The following is a 26,274-nucleotide window of genomic DNA, read 5'->3' as shown; positions in this document are numbered from 1 at the left end:
TGTGTGTGTGTGTGTGTGTGTGTGTGTGTATATATATATATATATATATATATATATATATATATATATATATATATATATATATATATATATATATATATATATATATATATATATATATATATATATATATATATATATATATATATATAAATTTTGGTCACTGTGTGACACAGAGTGTTGGACTGGATGGGCCATTGGCCTGATCCAACATGGCTTCTCTTATGTTCTTATGACAGTGGTCAGGAGCCAGAGTCATGCATCTGGGAGGGGGCACCCAGTGGTGCCCCCAGGCCAGGTGGCACCCTAGGCTACTGCCTACTTTGCCTACTCCCACACACCAGCCCCGTTTGCTGTAGACCTTCAGGCTCCAAATTTGAGATGGGAAAGAGGACAAATGGATAAAATGCTAGGCCAGATTTCAGTTGCCTTAACAAGGAATAAGAACATAAGAGAAGCCATGTTGGATCAGGCCAACGGCCCATCCAGTCCAACACTCTGTGTCACACAGTGGCAAATTTTTTTATATATATATACACACACACTGTGGCTAATAGCCATTGATGGACCTGTGCTCCATATTTTTATCTAAACCCCTCTTGAAGGTGGCTATACTTGTGGCCGCCGCCACCTCCTATGGCAGTGAATTCCACATGTTAATCACCCTTTGGGTGAAGAAGTACTTCCTTTTATCCATTTTAACCTGTCTGCTCAGCAATTTCATCGAATGCCCACGAGTTCTTGTAAGAAAGGGAGAAAAGTACTTCTTTCTCTACTTTCTCCATCCCATGCATTATCTTGTAAACCTCCATCATGTCACCCTGCAGTCGACGTTTCTCCAAGCTAAAGAGTCCCAAGCGTTTCAACCTTTCTTCATAGGGAAAGTGCTCCAGCCCTTTAATAACTCTGCACTGCCTGGAGCAGCGCAACCTAACTATCCTTGGGTGAGTTGAAGAATGAGTTAACTTCAAGGTATCAATTATAGGGCCCGTTTTATTCCAAGGTTTTTATTCCTGACCCTGTCAAGCAATGGAGGAGGTTACAGAAAGTCACAGATGACGCCAAGTTTGCAGGTGTTGTTAACACAGAAAAGGATCAGGAAGGAGTTATACATAACAAACCAGGCAACCTGACAAATGTCACAGGAATGGAATGGAGTGTAAGGTCATGCACTTGGGGATGAATGGCAGATGTTTGCAGGCTGCAGTGAGAAAATAATAGAGGACAACTACAGGACAATTCACACCAAGCCCCTGCGTATATTGTTTACATCTAGGAGAGAACCATGGGTTCACATCTTTCCCTGCAGTCAAAAAGCATAAGATCTAATGTGAGATCCACACATATCTAGTATGTTTATATGTTCACAAGGGCAAATCATCTATCTCCTCCCCTTTTGCAGAGGGATGGATTACAACAGTGGAGCCAACCAGTGTATGTATCCAAGCCTCACATTGTTACATTCTTATGTACAGAATGTGCATAGCCCACAATTCACCATGCCTAAGACACCAGGGCTTTGCCAGAACCAGCCCCATGAGCCACCAATGTGATGTGACTGCAAAAAAGGCAAATGTCATTTCTACAGGCAGCCACCCGCACACTGGTTGAGATTGGCTGCTGAGGCCTCACACTCTGTGCCCTCAGCTGCAGAAGTACCAGAGACTGGGCCTGTTTTGGTTGTAACACCTCAGTTACAGAATTCCCTCCCAACAACATTCAGGCACCAAACAGAAACATTTTGGTTTTGGCATTTTCCCTTGATTCTGTCGCTTTCTCTCCTTGTTCCCCAGGTACGATTATGATGAGCCCAAAATGGAATGCTGCTTCCTCCATCCCACATGGTTTTAACAACTGGCTTTATGCTGGTCTGTGGTTTCTGTCCTCATTTTGGCATATGGTTTTGACAGGCTGTTTGTATGCTAAGGGTTTGTGGGTTTTTTATGCCTAACTACTCGGAAGCATTGCAAAGAAATCAGAGTAGAAACATTTTAAATAATAAAGTTAAAAATCATTGTTTGGGTAGAACATTTTTAGCAGGAATAGGAAAATATTAATACTGTTCAGCATAACCATGAGTAAGAAAATTGGGATGCTGTGTCCAAGTGTGGTCATATGCAACAAAAAAGCCCAACAATGAACAAAATAGAAACACACACCAAAAACAACTGTAACTGCAAAAATGAAGAGTCTGTTTTAGAAGGTACAGATGCTGTTGAAATTTCGCAGTCCTACAGTTTCTGGCACTAAACTCTCCTTCATTTCTGCTTCTGCCTTGAGCAAACTGCCCACGAATCTTCAATTTCATCCAATTTTCCACCCCTACACACCAACCATTTCCCATTAAATGTGCGTCATTTTCTAATGTCACTTTTGAGTCAATGGCACCAAAGAAAGTACCAAATCAGGAATACTGGCAACGACGACAAAGGGAATGAAAGAAAAAATGGTCAGGATGGTAACAGGTCAGAACAAGGAAAAAGAAATTAAATGGGAGATCTTCTTTTGTTCGTATAATAACGCAGATTTAAAGGACTTGACCTATTTGGAAAGAAAAGAAGAAAAGAAAGGAAATAGGATTGTCTGCCTACCAATGCATCCCAGACATAACATAGCATGAGATGAAAAACTATTCAGATTAAAGAGAAACAGGAACACTAGGTACAAGAACTAATGACCATATGTGATTCATTAAGACTGAAGACAATCTTATATTCAGGGGGGGGGGGGCTCACTCATTTCAATTCATTTTGTACATTTAAGAGGTCCTTCCCTCATCCACCCAATCAACTCCAGAGCATCATGAACTGAACCATGAAATTATGATGTTGGAATGATGATTGCAGACTACCCCCTGCTGTGCAGGCCTAGCCTCCAAGAGAAATTATTTTAACCTTCATCAGCATCAACCTGAAAAACGTGCATTTTTCTTAATGCCCAGAGACATTTGTTCATATATTTTACATTATACCCTATCATTTATATCCATTGAGGACCCAAAGAAACTTACATTGTCATTTACATTTATCGTAACCGCAACCCCATGAAGTATGTTGGGCCGAAAATTTGTGAGTGGCTTAAGGTCGCCCAGCAAGCTTCCTTGGAAGAGTGGGGATCTGAACTCAGGTCTCCCATATCTTAGTCCCGCACATAAACACCTCTATTTCTTTCTAAATATTTAATTTATACCCCATCTTCCTCCACGATAGGGATCCAAGGCAGTTTACATAATTCTTCTTTCCTCCATTTTATTCTCACAACAACCCAGTGAAGTAGGTTAGGCTAAGAGTGCGTGACTGGCTCAAGGTCACCCAGCAAACTTCCATGGCAGATTGGGGGATCTGAACTCAGGTATCCCAGATTCTAGTGCTGCACGTACTATTTTTCCTCTGAATATTTATCTATTTAATTTATTTGTGCCCTATCTTTCACACCAATGGGACCCAAAGCAGCTTACATCATTCTTTCATCCATTTTACCTCTATAACAACCCTGTAAGGCAGGCCAGGCTGACAGAGTATGTCCAAGGTCACCCAGCAAGCTTCCATGGCATGAGTGGGAATTCGAACTTGGACCTTCCAGATACTAACTGAACACTTTTAACCACTACATCACTCCTGCTACCCTATCTAGCCTGAAGAGTTCTGAGGATCTGAAAACTTCGCTCACATGCATTTGAATATTTCAGATAATCCTAATAAAGGATATGGCATTACATCTACTTTTGGATTTCTTTCAAGTGAACCAAGCTTGGCTACCTGAAGATTTTCGGCTTGAAAAGCACAATGCTAAAAGCAGTAAAGTATCTAGCAACAACAGCACATGCAGAAAAAACATGCCCAAACAAGCCACAGTGCTTTTCAGCTCTCACCATTCCAAATACCATATGGAGAATGTCTTTAAAAACCATCTCACTGGTTTTCACCTTTGAAGATATTCCCAAAAAAGAATACTGCAGAATAAATGGAATGCACCTGGCCAACACTGCAGTTAAAAGTTCACAACACTCCATAAATTAAGATGGGAGGCCCTGAGTGTGTTACCTCAATAGCTATCGAAATGCCTACCGTTCATTAACTTGTCTACCACCTTATTATTATTACTTCTAATTTGATTACTCTGTTGGTACAGCAGCCAACCTTATACAACCCTCTTAACAGGACTTACCTCCACCTACATGTGCTCAGGACCATGGCCTAAGGGCACGATCCCCAACTTTCCCCTTGCAGATCTACCAGCCGCACCTTTCCAACTCCTAGCCACTCCAGAAAAAGGCAGCCAAGTCCCAGCAATTCCCAGGCATACCTGGGAGCCAGAGAGACTGCAGTAGCTGAACCGCTCCTGGCATTTCTCCATTCCTGGCTGAGAGTGTTTTGCAACTGGTCAGACCAGTCTCAGAACACCTCTAGCCAGGGGACGGAATGCCGTGCTCTCCTGGCCACTGAAGGTCACTGGCCTTCAGATCCCAGGGAGAGCTAGAGCAAGATTCCAGTCCAGTAGCACTTGGAAGACTAGCAAGATTTCCAGGGCATGCACCCTCAAGAATCAGAGCTCCCTTTATCAGCTAACTAACAGGAGAGGAGAGGCCATCTTCACCATAAAGTGCAAGAGTTGGAGTTTGTGCCCCAACACATCATCTGGGAACCCTGTCACTTCACTGATCCTTCCAGACTTACTAACAGATCTCCAAATGTCAGCCATCAAAGAACCTTATACACACCTTTAAAGAGAATCTCCTCTGCTGCTCCCCTCTCTCCTCAGCCAAAACCTTCCATTTATTTAAACCTTCTTCTTCCTAACCCTCCCTTCAGTTTTCAACCCTTTTTTACAGACAACTGTAATTAATTTGCAGTGTTTCACACTATGGTCTTGTGAGCACAAAAAAACCATCATTTAGGCCTTCCATATAAGATGGAGAACAAAGCAAAGTCTACCACCATGGGCAGGGGATAAAAAGAGGGTTTTTAAAGGGGAGTATACAAAACTTATTTTAAAGCGCTTATGTTACAAATGTTGTATTCACCTATTCAAACAAGCAACCTGAAGAGCCCTGCCTAGGTCAGCCTTGTCAGAGCTTGGAAGCTAAGCAGAGTCTGCCATGGTTAGCATTCGGATGGGGGACCACCAAGGAAGACCAAGTTTGTTATGCAGAGAAAGGCATAACAATCCTTGACAATCCTCTGTTCTTAAATTGGCTGTGACTTAATGGTATACAATCATCATCGTAATCCTCCAAATAATGTAGATTAATTGTATCCCAATAAAAAAAACTACTTTAGAGGTGACTTGTTTCAAAAGACTAGTATTCAAATATTTTAGGAGAAAAATCTCAGGTACCTAAGAAACTTTTTAGGGGTTCCTTTCTTCTTCCTGGAAGCAAGCTTGCTTCTCCCAACTAAACTTCTCCCAAAGTCTGTGGATGGTGGAGATCATATTGGATGTGTTAGTATGGTACGGCCTAACATGCCTGGTTAACATCGTCTAAGTATTCTGAGCCTGAGTCCTAAAACATGCCCCAGAATCCTCTGCAACACACAGGCAGATGCCTTAATGTGGAAAAGTACCCCTACAAGGTGGAAAGTTTGCCTGTTATAGGGAAATGATGCTCATTCTGCCTCAAGCCAACTGTCCACACTTCCTTAGGCAGACCCAGTGCATACATTAAGAACAATGCAAATGGCATGCAGCACACATTTTAAAAAGTCCTTGCACCACAACTGCTCTACTTGCATGTGCTGCAGTTCAATATTTGATCAATATTTGATTGGCTCTGAAAAGAGACAGTGAAGGTAACTGGCCAATCAAAATCAAAACCCTGAGCAACCAGACAGCCTTGTCAGGAAAACATCATCTGGGTTTCTTTAAAACTGGCCTAATTTGATTCAGAAGTTTTCACCGGCATCACGCTTATAAACTCTAACTGAAAGCAGAGAGACTAAATATGGACACTTTTCTAATTAGAAGTGCCCAAAGATTTTAGTGTATGCAGAGAGCTTATTAATTGTAAAACTATTTTGAAATATTAAAAAAGTCAGAGCCATACCACAACTTGGGGTCCCCCTCTCACAACTATATAACAAGTATAAAATGCCATTTCAGAACATTTGCGCATGTGTCACTAGACCACACAGATTCTCACACATGAACCTCTACAACAGGGGTGGGGAACCTCTGTCCCGAGGTCACTTGGTGTGGCCCTCAGGAATTGCTGGGCCGAACCAAGCCATGTGGCAGCCTTTCTGGGGCCTGGCTGGCCAGCGAGGATTATGGGGCCCAGCCGTGCTGTGCAGCAGCCTCCCCAGGGCCAGGCAGGGATCACAAGGCCCAGATATACTGTGGGGCAGCCTCCCTGGGGCCTGGCTGGCCAGCCAGGATTGCTGCAGGGTCTGGAAAAGTTAGTGTCACAGTTCAGTTTGCACTTGATCATCCCAGATGGTGTGGCCTAATATGCTAATGAGTGTGTGACTTAATATGCTAATATTAGGGGATGTGGTCTAATATACTACGGATTCCTGCTGGGCTTTTTCTACAAAAAAGCTCTGGACCTATGCATTTGCCTAGGGCAGCGGGCCGGGTGTGTGTGTGTGTGCGCCAGATTAGGCTCTCCCAACATGACTTCAAATAGAAAAACAATTATTTGCATTAATTTTGCTGGTCTGAATCATTCTCCCTCTGCAGAGCACTGTTTTTTAAGTTGATAATTTTTTATGGCCCGCGAATGATGTTATAAATATCCATATGGCCCTTGGCAGAAAACAGGTTCCCTACCCCTGTCTACAATATCTGAAGTCTTCTAACAATGTTGTGCATCAATTTCTACCTTTCATAGAGACAAGACTAGCCTGCAGTAGAAGAAGTGTCTTTTCAATTGTGGTCACAGAGTTATAGAGCATTCTGTGGTGATTCTGTTGCCTCCATCCCTGGTTCCACACACCCCACAAAAAAAAAAAAAATCAACACTTTTTTTTGTTTCAGAATGCTTCTGCTATTGAATAAGGTTCTATTCTGTCACTTTTTCTGATTGCATTTCTCTTTTAATTGAGTTCTGTATGCCATTTTGTGAATTTTCTTTAAACCAGGGACATAAGTGCTGCAATTCATTTTATTTAATATGGCAGAGAACTCTGAGAAAAACATCCTCCCATGCTAATGGTGAACAACTCATTCAAGTGAACCGAAAAGCCATCTGGTACAGTCTTCCCAGAATTAAACAATTTTAGAAACAGATTGTGGGGTGTGTGAGGAGAACAGCTTCATGTTGGAATCCCTTCCTATTTTAAAGCATCAACTTGTAAACTAAGAAGATCTGGAATAAGAATTCCCAGTTTAACCTTCGCTCTGGTATTTTAAGCTGACTAAGCAACTGACATTCAAAGACACAAAACTCTACCTGTGATCAGAAGAGATCAAGAAAGATTTGAAGTTGCCCATTTAAATATACTGTAATAGTAGAAAGATGATAGTAGATAGATGATAGTAGGGCGAGTGGACAGACAGAGTATTGTCTACCCTGAGAAGATGCTGGTCTTCCGCAGAGAAAGGTCTTTTTCCAGTAAGTAAAACCTCACAATTTGCTTTACTTGCCAGGGAATTAACCTGTAGCTTTCCACACACAAAGCAGATGATCTGCCACTGAGTCATTGCTATATACCAAGGTCAGATCATCCATCTAGCTCAGTTCTGGCTATTCTGACCAGCAGTGACTCTCAGGGTCTCAAAAACATGTCCTCTGGCATTTCGCCACAGCCCATCCCAAACAACTGTACTGTGTACCTTTTATGAACATTTGAGCTGCCATTTAAATAGAACTCATTGTGTACTTCCATCTCATAAAATTTACACACAAGAGCTATGAAAATGGAGAAAGCACAGGGTACAGCTGTCCTGGTTGACAAGCATTTGCTGAAAATCTGGGAGCAAGGGTGGTGTAGTGGTTAAAGTGCTGGACCAAATCCCCACTCTTCCGTGGAAGCTTGCTGGATGACCTTAGGGCAGTCACACTCACAGTCCAAACTACTTCACAGGGCTGTTGCAAGGATAAAATGGAGAGGAGGAGAATGACAGAATTCACTTTGGATCCCCATTGTGGAGAAAGGCAAGGTATAAATAAATAAAACGAATAATTGTTGTTTAAACAAATAATGCCAATTTTAAGACTCATAATAGAATGGCTTTTGTTATGAAATCATTGTTACACTGTAGTAGTCACAAGGGTACTACTTTTACTTGTCATCTTCTAAACCCATCTCCTAATTTTTAGGTGCTAAATGGGACCTTTTTTGAGCATCTGAGAGCAACAGTATCTGGGACCTTTCCTCCTGCAGCAAGCAAGATGGGACTTGTCCACTATATCCATGCAAATTGCTAATTATATGAGAATAAAACATGGTGGCTTAGGATGAGTTTCTAATGTGCTTGAACAAGTTGTTTGCTCTTGATGCAAAGATTTATTAAAGAAACAGACTTGCAAATAGCGTGACCATTCACCCCTTAGGTTAGAATGACTAGGATGGCAATTATAAGTGGCAAATGACCAAGGAAGTTCCAAAGAAATATTTGCAGCTTGAGTTGTGATCCCATTACAGATCTATACTTAACCCCTTTGAAACTTCGGTTTGGGGAGAAGGGTATATGTGGGGGGGGGGGACAGATTAGGGGGAAACAAATATATGTAATGCTTGTTTTCTCACAGATTCTAAACTCATTTCACTACTTTAAGAACATAACATGCATCATTTAGAACTTAGCATATGAAAGTTTACTGTTTAGCATATTTATGAGATGCAAATGTATGAAGGCCTTTGTTTTCTACAAGCAAAATTGCAATTTCATCAAACTCAAAAGATTGACACCTGCAAACTGTTGCACCCTATGCTTCCTTAAGCAACTGTATCTTAGTTTTAGCCAACAGAGACATGGGCGGAGATGAAGGTGAAAATCTTGAAAACATGATTTTTTTTTTTAAGTAAGCAAAGGGTTGGATCAAGAATAAACCTTCCACTAATGGGAAGGTCACTGAAACAGATGTTTTGGAGATCATTAATTTAAGGGCAGTCATTTATAGGTGTATTTATAATTTATAGGTGTAATTTCTGCCAACTACCCCTCTCTGCTGAAGACCCCAAGCATCTCCCACATCATTCCTGTTCCCCAGGAGCAGCATTTTAGGAAGACCAATGGGCCGCAGGAGGAAAGAGGAAGAAAAGTTTCGTTCTGCTGATGGAAGAGCGTTCTTAGTGAAAAATTCAGTTTGGGCCTGACCAAAGAAAATTATAGGATTTTGACAGGAAGTCTCATACAGTCACAATAAAACCAGCAGCATATTTGGATACTGCCATTGTCACCCATGCATCTACGAAACTTTGTCCTCCTCCACACACCTCAAAAACCACTTCAAAACATGTCAGATTCATGGCCAGAGTTACACTACTCTTAAAAGACTGCTTTAAGTAAATTTTCCCAGATACATGGTGACTTGGAGAGCACCAAGTATGCTTCCCTGAACTCCCACAGATAACCTTCCTGAAGAAAACTGCTCTTAGACCAGTCTTTCTCCTTTTATGCATGTATCCTAGATGGCCGTACTAACTCCCTCCCACTTCCATCCATATATAGCTACACCTATCCTAGCTTTACACTTCACAGGTATCAACAGAAAAACTAAGTTTCCCCTTCTACAGTCCTTAAATCATGTACTGGTCTCATTAGCATATTTTTTTTCCACTGAACCATCAAGTCCTCACTGAAGGGAACTGGCTCATTTTTGGCATTCTTAATTTCTTTCTTGCCCAAATCTTTGACTTGGGAGAGGCTCACTGTGTGAAAGTTTGAGCACCCAAGCTGTTGTCATATTGACCTCAAAGAACAAAAGACTCCAAACAGGTTCAGTAACCACTAGGATGTAAATTTCTTTTATTAAAACAACTACTTAAATGACCCAAATTTTAATTGTTTAAACATTAACAAGCCAGCACTCTGTCTAATCCACGTGCATGTGCTCACTTATTGCCAGCTCTGCTACAGATTTTTGGTCAAGAAAAAAATTAACACGTCTGTGTGTTCTGCTGTCAGTCTTGCACGTAGACCATTAACAGTAAAGCAACCCTGGAAAACATACATCCTGATAACAGAGATCACCCTGGCATGGCACGAGTAACCCTTGGCCAGTTTCCCAAGCTTTGTAAGGTGTTTAAATGTTTACAACAATGTATAAACTGTAAACAAATCCTTACAGTTTAAACATTTAATGTTTTACATCCCTAACAGAATATCTTGGAACCATAAGATCTGCTGTTACACAGAGCTCTTCACTGTTTTGCCTAGCAAAGAGATCTGTTACTCAAAATGGTACAAATGGGGCACACAGAGGTTCAACCAAGAACTTTCCAGCTGGTTCCAATCCCAAGGGAACTGTACTCCTTCCTTCCTGGGTTCATCAACAACAGAGGCTTTGGGTGAACACCTCATCTTTTTATGCATCTTATCCACTTGCTTCTGCCACCCTTATTTTAATCATGTACAGGAGTGAGCAGAGAAAGAGGAGGCCTTTGCCAGAGTCTCGTGGCTGTCCATGCTGAGAGTGAGGGAGGTTACAGAGCCTTTTGCCTGCGTCTCCACTTATAAGGAAAGGAGTCAGCAAATGCAGCCAATGCAAAGGGATCACATGCTCAAAATGAAACCAATACCAGCATTTCAAGTTCTCTATTGAACATGTGAAGCAATCAAGGCAAAGAAATAGGACAAGGCATCTTAGGCATCTGACAGCAGACAGCTTCCACCATTCTGCGTATGGCAAAGTTCAAGGGGGAAAGCCAAATGACAGTCTTGCTCATCATGCTGGGAGCCAACATAATAGATAGTTTGGGGCTAGGATCTGGGAGATCCAGTTTTGAATCCCCACACTCTACCATGGAAACTTGCTGGGTGGCCTTGGGCCAGTCATACACTCTCAGGCTAACCTACCTCACAGGGCTGTTATGAGGACAAAATGGAGATGGGGAGAATGTTGTAAGTCACTTTGGATCTTCACTGGGGAAACCAGTAGAGTATAAATGAAGTAAATAATTTTTAAATTATTAAAATGTTTAAATTATTTTTTAAAAATTGTCCCACCACAAGCCATTGTTTCAGTCTCTGCTCAGTAAAACAAAAACCACTTGTTAAATATTATTGATTTTTTAACCTCACTTTTACTTCAAAGGAGCTTAACGCAGTGAACATTTTATCCTCATAACAGCCTTGTGGGGTAGATTAGGCCAAGAGACAATGTCCTTAAAGACAGTGTCATGTAGTGGTTAGAATGCTGGACCAGAAACTGGGGGATTCTGGTTCAAATCTTTGTCATGGAAACTTGCTGGGTGTCCTTGGGCAAGTCACACACTCTCAGTCTAACCTAATTCACCAGGTTGTTGTTGTTTTGGGTGCACGTTGGCGAGAAAGGTAGGGTATAAATGAAGTAATGAAGTAAATGAATAAATGAATAACCTGCACATCTCAAGATATTTCCATGAAAGAGTAGGAATTTGAACTAGTCCTAGTCTAGTACTCTAATTACTACATCATACTGGCTCTCCATTAGTTACTGGCCCATATACACAGCATGCACCCAAGAATGCATACATTATCCAGTACCTACTCCATCAGATATGTGGTGAAGCAGCTAGAGTAAGAACAAAAAGTCTGGTTGTTGTGAAGATAAAGCAGAGGGATAAATTCAAATAACTAATTAGCAAATGCTGCTCTTTTCAGAGATTCACTATTCTGGCCCAAGTAAAAAAATCTTAGGGAATTAATAATTAAGGAAAGCAGGAACCCTTGGCCTGCTTTCTCACAAACAATAGCCTGGCTACAGCCAAAGTGCTAAATTCCATAGTGAAAACAAATAAATGTTTCATGAGAAGGTACGCATTGGCTTCTTCTAGTTCCTTCTCAAGATATTCTTGCTAAGTAGTCAGACCCTAAATGAACAAAAATGGACTTCACATGCACACCTGCATGGCAATAATCAAGCATGCCTACGTTCACACCCCAAGCTGCCTCTGTGAGCAAGAAGGATGGTTTCGTTTAGAAAAGCTGGAAAAAAATTCCTCAGAGTAAATTGAGCAAAAGCATCTCTATCCTGGGGGTAAAACCTAATTAAAATAAGTCTGACGTGGAAAAATTCTCTGCTGGTTACTACATTTTAACAGATTCCCTGCCCAACCTGCATGTAACTGCTTTACTCGTGCATTAACCCCATGTGCCTTCTTCCTTTTTTTTTTCCTTTACAAAGTCCCCCACCAGCCCAAATCAACACAGAAGACTGACATATTTAAGGCTGTCAAGAACCACAGTGTCTTGCACAAGCAATAAAAGCACTAGCATTAAATGCAATAAATATTCTTCAAAGCAAAGGCATTTCCCCCCCCTCCACCCACTGCTCCTGCCTGCTCCAAAATAACCTCCTATCAAGTAGCCTAGCTTCTATATTGCAAACATTTGTTCTATTTGAGGTCATCAGGAACTATGTACCTGATAACGCCAAAAGCCCTAATAATGCCAACCTTTATTTATTCTTTCTATTTATTTTACATTTGCAGCAATGGGGGAAGTCGGCTGGGGTAAGTATGGAGTACTAAAGTTGCAATGTGACAACTCTCCAGGCTGAATCTTGCCTCTGCAGTGCATTCAACTAGATCAGGAGTCTTCAGACACCAAACCCACCTTTTATCCCTGCTAAGCATGTGTGACAGCAAATTGGGTGATTTAAGAATCATGCAACAGATCCTTCAAAAAAACTCACAAACCATCAAGAGGAACTCTGTGACCCATCTGAGGGTTGAAGAAACCCAGCTGATGTCAACTATAGTAAGTGACCTTAATCGAATTTCTCTTAGCCTGTCTCTTTCCTGCAATATGAGGATAATAATACTGACCTATCTTACAGGGTTGTTGTAGAATTACAACAAAGAAAATGCATTTGAAGTGCTCTGAAAACTCCAAAAGCACCACACTGAATGTTAAGTGTTGCGATTAGGGCTTGGTTGTCAGTGGCTTCTCCTCCAGAAGAGCCAGTTTCTCCTCTGTCCTTTTCAAAATTTGCAGGCAGAAATGTCTCTGCTCAACTCAAGACAGGCAAGGGTAGAGCTTGCAGGGGCCAGTGTCTTTACCATGCCCAACGATGGCCTGCAGAAAGGAAAGATATTTTTTGTATATACCCCCCCACACACATCATTAGTTGGTCAAGATGGAGCATCCGCTGCTGCTGAGTCTGTCTCCGAAACATTTAAATAGTCAATATGTCCAGCTTGAGCCCAAGTCCATATAACACTCAGTCTCCAGAATCAAGACAGTACCATTTTGTGCCCTTCTCAGAAGTCATGTACCCTATTCAAAGTTTTCCTCAAAATTTGAACCCACTCTAAATCCCAATCTTTTCGTTTTAAAATATCATTTCTGGCAGGTCTTCTAGGGCTTTCAACAACTGGCATGCATTCAAAGGCTGTTATTGGCCTGATGATGCAACCTCCAGGAAAGCCACACCTGCTGAATTCCTACCTGTCACATAGCTGAAGCAACAACAGAACCAAGTACTAGCCACATTGTCCTCCCTCTCCCATAAGGCTCATCACGCAAGCATCATTTTCTTCCCTTGCACATATTCATTTTCAAAACTGGAAAATCAAAATCTGTCCAAGCTTACAAGGCTACTCAGTAAACCAAGAATAAAACCACAATTTGAAGAGCGCCTTGATGACATTTGTCTTTCCAGGAAGTGATGCTCCTATAGATGCTTCCGTAGGATTACTTCCTTTGGATGACAATCACCCTTGACTCCCAAACCAATACATGTTGGAATGCAGTCTCTGAGTCCAGTTATCCAAAGTGAATCTGAGGCTCAGTGAGCCTCCCAAGTAAAGTATTTATAGGACCATGGCCTCCCAAGTCCAATCTTCTGAACATTTACCTGGAACTAAATTCCAAATTCATAAGGCCTTACTCCCCAGTCCATTGGTGCAAAATGTCAGTCTCACCTGCCTGCATGTTTACTCAAGAGCAGTGTTCCCTCTAAGCTGAGTTAGCGTGAGCTAGCTCACAGATTTTTAGCCTCTAGCTCACATATTTTTGTCTTAGCTCAGGAAAAATGGTTCCAGAGCACAATAATTTATGCAGTAGCTAACAACTTTAATGCCTGTAGCTCACAAGGTAGAATTTTTGCTCACAAGACTCTGCAGCTTAGAGGGAACATTGCTCAAGAGCAAAGTTCACCGAGACTTATTCCCAATTCAAATATTTGTAGGACTGCAGTCTTCAAAGCCATTCAATCTTCCACACATTCAATTGGGTGTCAGCAGCACCATCATACCTCAAATGTGGCTTATTTCAAAAGCCAACATATTCAGGATTGGCATTGCAGTGAGTTTCACTGGGGGCTTCCTTCCTAGTATAACTGCCAACCAATAATTTCCAGAAGGCCATTCCATTCCTAAAGGTGCTGGAAAACCGCCTCTCTCGGAGGTGCAGCCCTATGCACACTCACCTGGGGAAATATACTCTGCATCTGACGAAATGAGCCGTGACTCACCCAAGATCATGCTACAAGAAACTGTGTTAGGGTTTGAAGGCACGCCACCGGCCTCCCTGCTCCATAACGCGAGCCGCAGAAATGCCCTCTCTCTAGATTTATAAACCCCTGGGGTGCAAGAGCCCCTGAACACCGAGATGCATTGCTTTCTGAGTGAGACTCGCCCTGGCTGTACCAGCTCTCCCCTCCTACCGCTGCACTATTTCCCAAAAGCCAGGCGGGAGAGCAAGCTTCCTCCGAGGCATTTCCTCTGCAGGAAAGGGCCGGGCCCCGCTCCTCCTGGAGAGGCGAAAACTTCCAAGTTCCGTAGGAGGAGGAGGAGGCTCTCCAAAGCCCCCAGCTCCAGAAGTCCAGGATTTCAGTAGAAAAAAAAGAGAGAGTGGGGGGGGGGGAGTGTTTTTATTTTAATGCCTCCCCAGCTCTCTCTCTCTCTCTCACACACACACCCCTCAACAAAATCCCTAATTAATGGCTTTTCTTTTTTTTCTTCTTCGAGGGGTCTGTCTATACAGACACACCACACACACACACACACAGTGGCAACTTGAACAAAGCGGATGCCTCGAATTCCTTCCCAGCCCCAGCTTGGTTTTTTTGGCAGCCAGAATGAGCCCGAAGGAGGCGGCACTCACACACACACCTAGAGCAAGGCAAGGGCGACCAGGCGACGAGCCCCTCGCCCGCCCCGCTGGGAGGCGACCTGCGGAGGCCCCCGAAGCCGACCCGATTCACCTCCCCCCCCCACACACAAAACCAGACTCCCAAATCCGCCGCCTTATGGGGGCTGCTGAGGAACTCACTCACCGGCCAGGAAAGTCTGCAAGTTTCCGCCGCCGCAGTCGCAGCGCCTCAAGTCCACCCCTGCCGGGGGGCTAAGCGGGGCGGCGGCGGCCGTGGCCCGCTCGGATGGGTGTCCGACCCGAGCGCTGCTATGCTGGGGCTCCTCCTGACAATGAGAGGCGGGGAAGAGCCCCTGGCTGGCGGCTTGACGTCAGGGAAGAAGGGAGGGAAAGGAGGAGGAGGAGGCCGCGCTCTAGGCTCTCCGCTGGCCCGCCTCAGTCAGAGGAGTCCCCGAGCCCAGGCCGCCCTCAGGAGTCGTCGCGCCAAAGAAGGGGCGGCCGGGGTTGGGCCTGGCTGAGGCGAAGGTGGCCACACACACCGGGCTAGGCTGGGAAAGCCCCGCGCGCTCGAGCCTGCCTGAGGGAGGCGCCTCCTCCTTTGGCGGTTGAGCGGTGGAAATGGGGGCTGCGGGGGGGGGGATTCTTATGCCACCGCTTGAATCCAGTTCGAGGCAACGAACGCTACTGTGCGATGAGCAACGTTCCCTCTAAGCTGAGTTAGCGTCAGTTAGCTCACACATTTTTAGCCTGCAGCTCACACATTTTTTTGCCATAGCTCAGGAAGGATGATCCCAGAGCACGTTGATTTGTGCAGTAGCTCGCAACTTTTATGCCAGTAGCTCACAAAGTAGAATTATTGCTCGCAAGACTCTGCAGCTTAGAGGGGGAACATTGGTGATGAGATGTACCACCCCCTACCCACATAAATTTTCTAAAGCAGGGGTGTCGAATGCATTTGTTATGAGGGCCGGATCTGACATCAATGAGACCTTGTTGGGCCGGGCCGTGTGTGTACCTATTTAAGATTAGGTAGCAGAGATGTAAACTTTATAAAGGACACAAACAAATATTTTTTTTCAAACAAAAAAACCCACCTTGAAATAAAACATGCTTAAAACATTAGCATTCGTTGGTATTAAAGGTGCTTTCTTTGTATCTCTCTCATGCGATCCAGGCAACAGGGCAAAGGAAGCTCTGGCTGGGGGGGTGGGGAGATTTGGCAGCACTTGAAGGCAAGGGGGGCAGGTAGGAGAGATGAGTTGTCCAGAAATTCAGCTCCAGAGGGGGTCATATGTAGAAGCAGGATAAAATGGGAGTCGACAGGGCCAACTTAGGCATCCTAAATCCATTGAAATCAATGGGTTCAGAAAGGTCAAAGAGTTCTGCTCAGGATAGTAAATCAGGAATCCAATAAGGTCAAACGGTGTCTTCCTAAAGAGTTTGCATCCTACTAAAAAAGTTGAAGTCAATGGGTTCAAAAGGGTAAGATTCTGCTCAGGATAATAAATCAAGTCCAGTAATGTCAAACTGTGTCATCTTAAAGTAGTTGCATCCTCTCAAATCCATCAAAGTCAATGCGTCCAGGAGGAAACAAAATTTGAGTCTACTGGCACCTTTAAGACCAGCAAAGTTTATTCAGGAGGTAAGGTTCAGGAGGGTAAGATCAGGGCTTTTTTGTAGAAAAAGTCCAACAGGAATTCATTTGCATATTAGGCCACACCTCTGACTTGTTTTACATAGGACTTTTGTAGAAAGAGCCCAGCAGAAACTTATTTGCATGTTAGGCCACACCCCCTGACACAAAGCAAGTGGGTACTGCATTCCTGTGTGTTCCTGCTCAACAAAAGTCCTGGGTAAGATTACTGTGCAGCAGAGTGGTAAAGCTGCAGTACTGCAGTCCTAAACTCTGCTCATGACCTGAGTTCAATCCCAACAGAAGCTGGGTTCAGGTGGCTGGCTCAAGGTTGAGTTAGCCTTCCATCCTTCTGAGGTTGGTAAAATGAGTACCCAGCTTGTTGGGGGGAAAGTGTAGATGACTGGGGAAGGCAATGGCAAACCACCCTGTAAAAAGTCTGCCATGAAAACGTGAAAGCAACATCACCCCAGAGTCGGAAATTACTGGTGCTTGCACAGGGGACTACCTTTACCTTTAAGAGTATGCCTAGGGTTATCAGAAGTCCTCTTTTTAGAGTATATATCCTCTTTTCTTGTGTGTATGTGTCCATCCTTTTATGGGATCTTTTTTTTTTTAATGAGGAAAATGCCCTCTTTTTTGGGTTGGAAGGTTAATATTTCTAGTTAGTAGTAATTATCACAATTTAAATTGTAGGAGTATTTAAAATGAGTTGTGATAGTGATCATTTGTTTGAAGTAATTGGGAAATATATCCTTTCTATACACCTATGCGTCTGAGGAAGTGAGCTTAGTTAGGGGATTCTTATGCTACCACTTCCTAAAGTGTGCTGTTTGAGGCAACAAACACTATTGTGTGATGAGATGTACCAGTTCAGTGGTAGAGAATCCACTGGTAGTAGAGAATATGCATATTAGGCCACACCCCATGACATCACCATTTTACACAGGATTTTTTTTGTAGAAAAAGCCCAGCAAGGACTCAAACCACACCCCCTGACACCAAGCCAGCCAGAACTGTGTTCCGGTGCATAAATACAACAGCCCTGAAACAAGGGTTCAAAAGTGTAAGGTGACGTATGAAGAGAGAAAGAAGTGTCCCTGAGCACTGAACAGAGTTCACTTTCAGGACTTTTATTTAATTTCAAATGTTTTAATTCAAATATTTATGACATGCAGTATAGTTCATCATTGTTCTGAATAAGCAAAAGAAATTAGGTCCAAATTCAGCGAGCTAAATCAGCATTTGAATATGGTATTTTAAAAATTCTTCTTCCAATACTTTTGAATTGCAGCTTAGAGAAATGCCTTTTTAAAAATCTGGCTCATGGAAAGGGAGGCGCAATCTCCCATGGGAGTGTGAATGCAACGTTGCACAATGCACAAGTGCTGCTTCTCACATATTTGCAGAAGTGTGCAGCTGATTAATAGCCAGAATTAACTTTTAAGACCTGGATCTGGAACATTTTATGAATACATTACACAAGGCATGATTCACGCCCTGATTCGAAACCCTTTCTGTCAAACAGTCCTACGCAACCTGTGTAGCGCGATTGCTACTTTCTCATGGTTAGTATCCCACATCACCCTGATAACTTTTGAAGCAGAGAGGGCATGTGGAACAAACAGATTATATGATTGTTTCCATGCTGGCACTGATATTCAGCTATGAGACGGTGCTCTGAAGGGGGGAATGTTACCATGACATGCAGTCTCCCAATTTCAAAATCACCAGTGCATTGGTTTTTAAAAAATTATTTACCGTACTTTATTTATACTCTGCCTTTCTTTCCAGTGGGGACCCAGAGTGGCTTATGACATTCACCTTTCCTCTATTTCATCTCACAACATTGATATGTATGCTTTCATTCTGAACATCTAATTCCTACTCCCCATATGACAATTCTAAGAATTTTGGTATATACTCACTAAATCCTTAGATCCAGAACTGCAATAAGAAAACTGGTAAAGACACTGGATGGTATATTCCAGTATACTCCATGGGCTGTTATAAAATTTCTATTACATACACACAGCTGGTTAGCATGAACCTTTCCTTTGTGAAACAAGCGATAGTTCTGCATGAAATTTTTTTACAACCAAGATCTAATGAGCTATTTTACCTATGCTCAAGAACTTAGGCATTTTGTGGGATTTTCTTTTTCACTAGTTTTTCCTCCAAACACAAACTCCAATTCTCTATCACAGGATGCTTTCACAAACATCCTCCACCCAACCCCAAAATAATTTTTCTGTGGCACATCTAAGATAGAAGTTTAAAGGCTCCTTGGGTAGGCATAGCTAATTTTAGAGTTCTTTGGATCCTAGTACACTCACACATATTCCGTTCCCCACTCTGTTTAAATAATGTCAGCTCAAGGGAAACATAATCAAACCTATTACTCAGCCGTCTATTTTTTATTTGATCTTAAAGATGTCCCCACTGCCATTCTCTAAAACCAAAAAGAAGCCCTTATATACCTGACAATGTCAAACAATCCCTTCTTTTGCAGATGAGTTTGCAAGGTATGAAACTTAGCATCAAATAATGCTTAGATCACTGGACCAGGAAGACCTTTCAAATCCTTATTCTGGACAACTTTGGGCCTTTACTATATCTCAGTTCAACCTACTTCACAGGGTTGTTGTGATGACAGAATGAGAGCGGACATAATAATGCATATGAGCTCCTTGTAATAGATTTGCCAATCTCCAAGTTGTGGCTGGAGATCATCTCCCACTATTACAACTGATCTCCAGGCAACAGAGATAAGTTCACCTGGAGAAAATGGCTGCCTCAGAAGGTAGACTCTATGGCAGGGGTGGCCAACGGTAGCTCTCCAGATGTTTTTTGCCTACAACTGCCATCAGCCCCAGCCAGGCCAATGGCTGGGGCTGATGGCAGTTGTAGGCAAAAAACATCTGGAGAGCTACCGTTGGCCACCCCTGCTGATGGCATTGAAGTCCCTCCCCTCCTCAAACCCCACCCTCCTCAGTCTCCATTCCCAGAGTCTCCAGGTATTTCCCAAACTGGTTGGCAACCCTGCCTTGCAAGCATGGGATCTTATTACATTATTTTCTGCAAAGAAACGAACCTTTTAAGAGGAGAAACACATTCTGAAGTTGCCAAGTAACAATTACGGGCAGCTTAGAACTCTCAATGGAAGTTTCAACTAGCTGATATCCATTCAAAAAGAAATTTCAGGGGAAAATTTTTTTATATTGATCTGAGGCTGCATTTTGCTGAGAGTTTTGAGGTGGATTAGGCCTCGCTGATGCTGGCCCACCTCCTTAGCCCTGGAGAACTTTTTCCTGTTTTGTTCCCCCTTCTTTTATTTGAAAAGGCCTATTTATTCACACACTTCCCGTGTATTCCCTTTCCTTCTTCCATTGGCTTTGATCAGTCAGTGGCTTTTTTTTTCTCACACAGCAGTGGGCAAGAGGGGGGGAGAGCAGGTCACAGAGAAAGAGGTTAGACTTGCAAAGCACTGGCACAGTGGATTTATTTGGCCCCAAACAGAAGGACATTAATGCTTGTCTCGACGCTTCGTTGTGGTTTTACTGATAAATCAATAATCAGTTAATAACCAAAGAAAGGTCTAAAGGGAGTCTCCATTTTCAAGGCGTGCTTTTTACTATCCCCATTGTCTTATTAATGCCATGAATTAATAGGTGGTTTAAGTGACATAAACGTTATCAGAGAAAGGGGGACTTTAATCCCCCCCCTCCAGTGCACTCTAATTTTTAATATGACAATATAAACAAAATGTCAGTTCTGTGCCCAAGGTAAGGCAGGGCAATTGCACATATTTTGCATTCAAATGCTGGCAAATTTCAGACCTGCCATGTGGACGTTTTCTCAGTTTGCTGCTATGAGGCATGTGAATCTATTCTTGCTAGCTCAGCATTCCTCCCCCCCCCTCCCTGTCTTTCCCATTCTGGCATAACCCACCTATAGAGGTTTCTTGGCTGCCATCTTCAGCATTACACACCCCCATTCTTAAATATTCTTTGTAAAGTAAAACACATCAGACCGGAGTCTTTTACCGATGTATCAAGGTTATCCTGGCGGGTACGGCACTTCAGCGTCATTATAGATTTTGTAGTGGTTCCCTCTCCCCCGCCCCCCCCCCCCGGCCATATGATATCATGCATTTTCAAATTTTGAAAATCACCTTGCCGAGCTTGTGCAGGGTTATTTAAGGCCAACTTTTACTCTAGAGTAAACTCGGAGGGCTGTGAACTGAATCCTGCAACCTTCACTAACTACATTGGGTTTACGGAGCTGCGCCTATGGGTGCAGTTATATGGAAATTTACCTAGAAGTAAGTCTCATTCAAATCAGTGCGATTTACTCCCCCATAAATCCTGGGAGTGTGTGCAATGTTGTATTAAATATATGCATAGTGCAATGCCAGGACCAGATCTACATGTTTTTGAGGGGGAGGGGGGCGCAAAATTAAAAAATGATGTCCCCTTATGGGCCCATTCTATCTTATGGGCCCACAGAATACAATGGACTCCAAACCCAATTGGGCACCCCCCCCTGCATCAGCGCCCAGGGCAAGAATCCCCCTCTGTCCCCCCCAAATCCGGCCCTGTGCAATACAGATCCATTGAGAGACTGCCCAGCGAGGCTGAAGGTTACGCTCTTCCACTCTTAAAAAATGTATATTTACTTGCAAGTAAGTCCCATTAAATTTACTTCCAAATAAGTGTGTTGAGCCCCTGAGAACTCTAAACAGATCTGACTCCAATGTCCTGATGAGATTTTTCATGACCCTCACGCTGCCGTAACACAATGCAGTAGCATAAACCTGAACAGAGAGAAATCAGCAGATTTTTTTTTTTTTTACAAGTCAAAGCACATTGAAACTTGACAATAGGAAAAGGAATGAGACAAAAAAAAACCTCAAGAAGAATACCTGGTAGGAAGGAGGGTATAAGAGCCGCGGCTTCAGTCATGCTGGGGCAGGCGGCTGCCTTTGTGAAATGCAGCATTGCACAATTAGCCCGGAATGGAGGCGCTGTGCACACACACTGCAGTGCCAAATCCTGCCAGCAACGATGTGGTTAAATTCTCCTTGGCTGGCTGGATGGTGCTTCTAAAGACTCAGCATAATTTCTGACAGGAGAAAGACAGTCCCTTGGCAGTTCTGCCAGCACTCGGAATCTAGATCTTCTTCCGAATGGACAGGTTAGGGGTGTTAAGTGGGAAAGGCGGGGCTGTTCAACTCATGGATCTCTTCCTAAAGCATCACTGACTACGCTGAAAGGAGCGGGGAGGGGGGGGGGAAGGTAGCTGATGCAAGATGGATGGCTTGCACCATTGCTGAACCGATGCATCACACACACACACACAAATACTTGAATAACAACAGAGGAGTTTGTGATGAGATACGGTTTTGTAGATATTGCCTGCATCCCACGGCCTCTGAGCAGGAAAAACTGATCCCTAGGCAATCATACAGCACTCCCAAAGGAAGGGGAGGGGAAGGGATCGACAAACATCCTCTGTGCTTATTTCATGCCACTGCAGTAAGTCAATTTAGGTAGAATCCACAAACCCGTTGAGCTAGCAGACTGGACTGTAATGCTGTTGGATTTCAGTGGGTAGATTTATACATGTTTCTCACATGGTTTCCCCTCAATATGCACCAACAAGTATGTGGTATAGCACCAGGAATGGGTGGTAACGCTCCATTATAACTCACTGTCAGTGATTCGCATAGCTTTTTGCTGTTGGTGAAGGCCACATAGTCGTGCAAACAGACATGGATTTCAGGGCATGGAATCAAGTCGCATCAAGAAAGAAAAGAGAGTTTTGCAGGTTAAAGCTTTATGGGTTTTGGCTTGTTATATGTCATGCAGATTCCTGAATTGACTAAAATCTGGTATTGTGGGTCAAACGAACCACCACCCATCTTTTTCAGAGAAAAAATGTTCATAGAATCTCAACAACATCATTAACATCCTATAAATACCTCAGTGTGAACAATATAGAACCATCCTCTTAAAAAGAGAGCCAGTTTGGTGTGGAGAGCCAGTTTGGTGTAGTGGTTAAGTGTGCGGACTCTTATCTGGGAGAACCGGGTTTGATTCCCCACTCCTCCACTTGCACCTGCTGGCATGACCTTGGGTCAGCCATAGCTCTGGCAGAGGTTGTCCTTGAAAGGGCAGCTGCTGTGAGAGCCCTCTCCAGCCCCACCCACCTCACAGGGTGTCTGTTGTGGGGGAGGAAGGTAAAGGAGATTGTGAGCCGCTCTGAGACTCTTCAGAGTGGAGGGCGGGATATAAATCCAATATCTTCATCTTCTTCTTAAAAAAAACCCCTATACAATCAAAAGTTAAGGTGACAATCTTGGGCACATTTGATTAGGAGCAAGTCCCATTGAATTCATTGGGATTTCCTTCCAAGTAAGTACACACAGGCTTGGCCTGGGTCTTTCTTAAAATCAAAATTCTTGTTCATTTCCATGGCTTGAATGGTGGAGGATATATATGGGGTCAGGAAAATTGATTGAAATCAAAAGAAGACCCATATCAGCAGCATGTAAATAACAGATATCTGGCAAAATTCACATTGAACTTGTGTATTACAAAAATGCAAGTTTCCTAGAAAGCCTACAGCTGTCTCCTTTCTTGAGTTTTAAGGTGGCAGCTGCAGGGGGAAACACATTTTTTCCCATCAGAGATGAATACAGACATCCTGTTTAACACATTCCTTTGCCGCCCGCTCATTCTAGTGCTAAGTTTGGAAATAACTGGGTGTAAGTTTGCTTTTCTTTGGACATGTGTAACTACACATTGCTAACATGCCCATTTTCCAGCAGAGATGCAGATTCTCTGGAGTTGCTTCAGGGCCATGTGGGGGCTTGCAGTCTAGAAATAGACATATCTTTAGTCAAAAATTCCTCTTTGGCTCTGGCATGCAAGTAAGGCACAGGGATTGTGAAGCCACTTCCTTAAAAAAACCTACAGGCAGAATGGTCTGTAAGTCTCTTTTGATGCGATCTCAATTCCCCGCCCCCCCTTCAGTCAAGTTGATTGGTTTAATCCCCCCCTCTTTTCTTTTGGTAATTGTTCTTGCATTCTTGGTAACATTCTTCCCACACAATTTGTTGAAGAATCGATCTACAAAATTAATGTAGACAGCACCATCTATTGACACATAACCATTATTACATGCATGAACGTTGCCAGCTATTGAATATGCATTTTGGTTTAAATTTGAAGGTGTTCACCCGCATCCAGGGGACCACACCTGTTTTCAGCAGAACTGTCCAAGGCAAAGGAAGATAAAACGGATGTGCATTGAACAGTTAATCTGAAGAAACGAATTGGGGCAGGGATTTCTTTGGTTCCTCCTACATGCTCTTTTTTGTTGTTCAGTCGCACAGTCAAGTCCGACTCTTTGCGACCCCATGGACAAAGTCACACCAGGCCCTCCTGTCTTCCACCATCCTCCAGAGTCTGTTCAAATTCGTGTTTGTTACATCAGTAACGCTGTCCAGCCATCTCATCTTTTGCCATCCCTTCTTCTTTTGCCTATTTTTTCCAGCATCAGGATCTTCTCCAGTGATGCTCTTAACATTTATTAAATATACAGGAGCCACAGATCTCTGGGATATATGTACTGCACTACATATTCTGGTCCCTAATGCATATAAGGTAAGGAAGAGAGCGTGTGTGCCTGTCAGATGTTTGTTGCACCATGTAGGAGAGAATGCTCTGTTCACACACTGCCATGCTGCTGCATCTCTAGACAAAGTCTAATAGCAGGAGTGGCCAAACTGTGGCTCAGGAGTCACATGCAGCTCTTTCACACACATTGCGTGGCTCCCAAAGGTTGAGGAAGAACATAATGCAGTCTTACTCTCGAGGAAGTGGGCTTAGCATCAGGACTTCAGTCAGCTTCTGAGCACTGACCCATAGGTAGGAAACTATTTCCACCATGTGTGAAGTGGGGGAGGGGGAAATAGGCAGACTTGCAAGCTCTTCTTTTCTACCACAGAGGTAACCTGGAGACTTACAGCAGGGAAAGAGAGCACAAGAGCTGAGGGAACCACTGGAAGGAGGGATGGAATTAAAGAGGGTGGTGTAGGGTTCCCCTTAGTTTCATAGCTCTTGTAGGAGCTGTATTTCTAACCTTGGCATGAATACAAAGAGAGATGCATAATGATGCAAACAGTGATTTATATGGTACATGTGTGTTTCCTTCTCCCACTGGTGCCTAAAAATAATTCCCTAACCTTTCCCTATGCTGGTTTTATATGTACTGTTATTCCCAGTATTCTAAAAAGTCTCCTTGTAGCATGGTTGTGTTGTAAAGTGCATACATATGTATTTTAACTTTCTGTGCAAATAAAGTATTAAGAGTTTTAATAAAGACATGTGTGAAATATTTGTTCATGTCTTGTGGCTCTCAAACATCTGACATTTATTCTTCGTGGCTCTTACGTTAAGCAAGTTTGGCCACCCCTTTCCTATAACAATGGTTGCAAACAGAAGGGCCTTATACTTAAATCTGGTGGCTGGTTGGCTGGCTAAGGGTGTCAGAGGTAGGAATAAACAGAGGCTGTCTATGGCCTCTGCTATTGTATTTGCAGATCTTTGGAGTAATTTGGAGGTACAAAAAATGTCAACAGTGGTAGCATAACCAACTCAACCGTTTTCAGCTACCTGTGCAACTCACAAGAGCCATTCATGCATTTCCCATTGAGTGGGTGGGTGGAGACAAACCTCCATCCCATAACCAAAAGACCAGCAGATCTTGCTCACTCTTGGCTGAGAACAAATGAATTAAGCAATCCTTTGTATAATCCATAATGGAATGTTGTTGTTAAAAAACCACACCTCTGTTTTGCGCTAAGTACTGTGCTAATTTTGCCTAAAGAATTCTGTGCAATGTAACTCCAACACTCAGACCATCTCTAAACTATTGTTTGCTGCCATACCAAATATAATCTAATGCCTTCTGTATTTCAGTGGAACTCAGATGACTGAACTGTGGCACCGCTGAACAATAAATCCTTTCCTGTTACTTGCTCAGGCACTATGAGAGAAGAATTTCCTCTACTGATTAATCCTGCCTTCCACTTTTCCTTTCCATATCAGATAAGGGAAACTGGGTCCAATTTGATTTATATTTATTCAAATATTTATACCTTGCTTTTCTCCCCAACAAGGGCCCAAAATGGCTTACATCAGCATTCTCCCCTCCATTTTATTCTCAGGAAAAGAGAAAGTGAACAGCCCAAAGTCACCCAGTGTGAACTTCCATGGCAGACTGGTAAATCAAAGCTAGGTCTCCCAGATCCTAGTCTGATATAACACTGATCACTAAACCCACACTGACTCTTAAACCCTTCTAGAATAACCAAAGGACACCTGACCAGTTTACCACAGCTAAAAGGGTGAGAGGGGATGTAACTGAATTCTCAAAACACTAAAACCAGG

General features: G+C 43.1%; 1 protein-coding gene across 1 annotated transcript in view; it reads right to left on the bottom strand.

Annotated features, from left to right (window-relative positions):
- Positions 1-15,483, bottom strand: part of LUZP1 (leucine zipper protein 1) — a 66,480-nt gene extending 50,997 nt beyond the window's left edge. Inside the window, exon 1 of the mRNA XM_060257963.1 lies at positions 15,368-15,483. The gene's annotated coding sequence lies outside the window, so the exon portion shown is untranslated. The remainder of the gene's footprint in view (positions 1-15,367) is intronic.
- Positions 15,484-26,274: the final 10,791 nt, after the last annotated feature.

Source organism: Heteronotia binoei, chromosome 17 (genome assembly GCF_032191835.1).
Source record: "Heteronotia binoei isolate CCM8104 ecotype False Entrance Well chromosome 17, APGP_CSIRO_Hbin_v1, whole genome shotgun sequence".
Lineage (NCBI taxonomy): Eukaryota > Metazoa > Chordata > Lepidosauria > Squamata > Gekkonidae > Heteronotia > Heteronotia binoei.
This window is presented reverse-complemented; position numbering and strand designations above follow the sequence as displayed.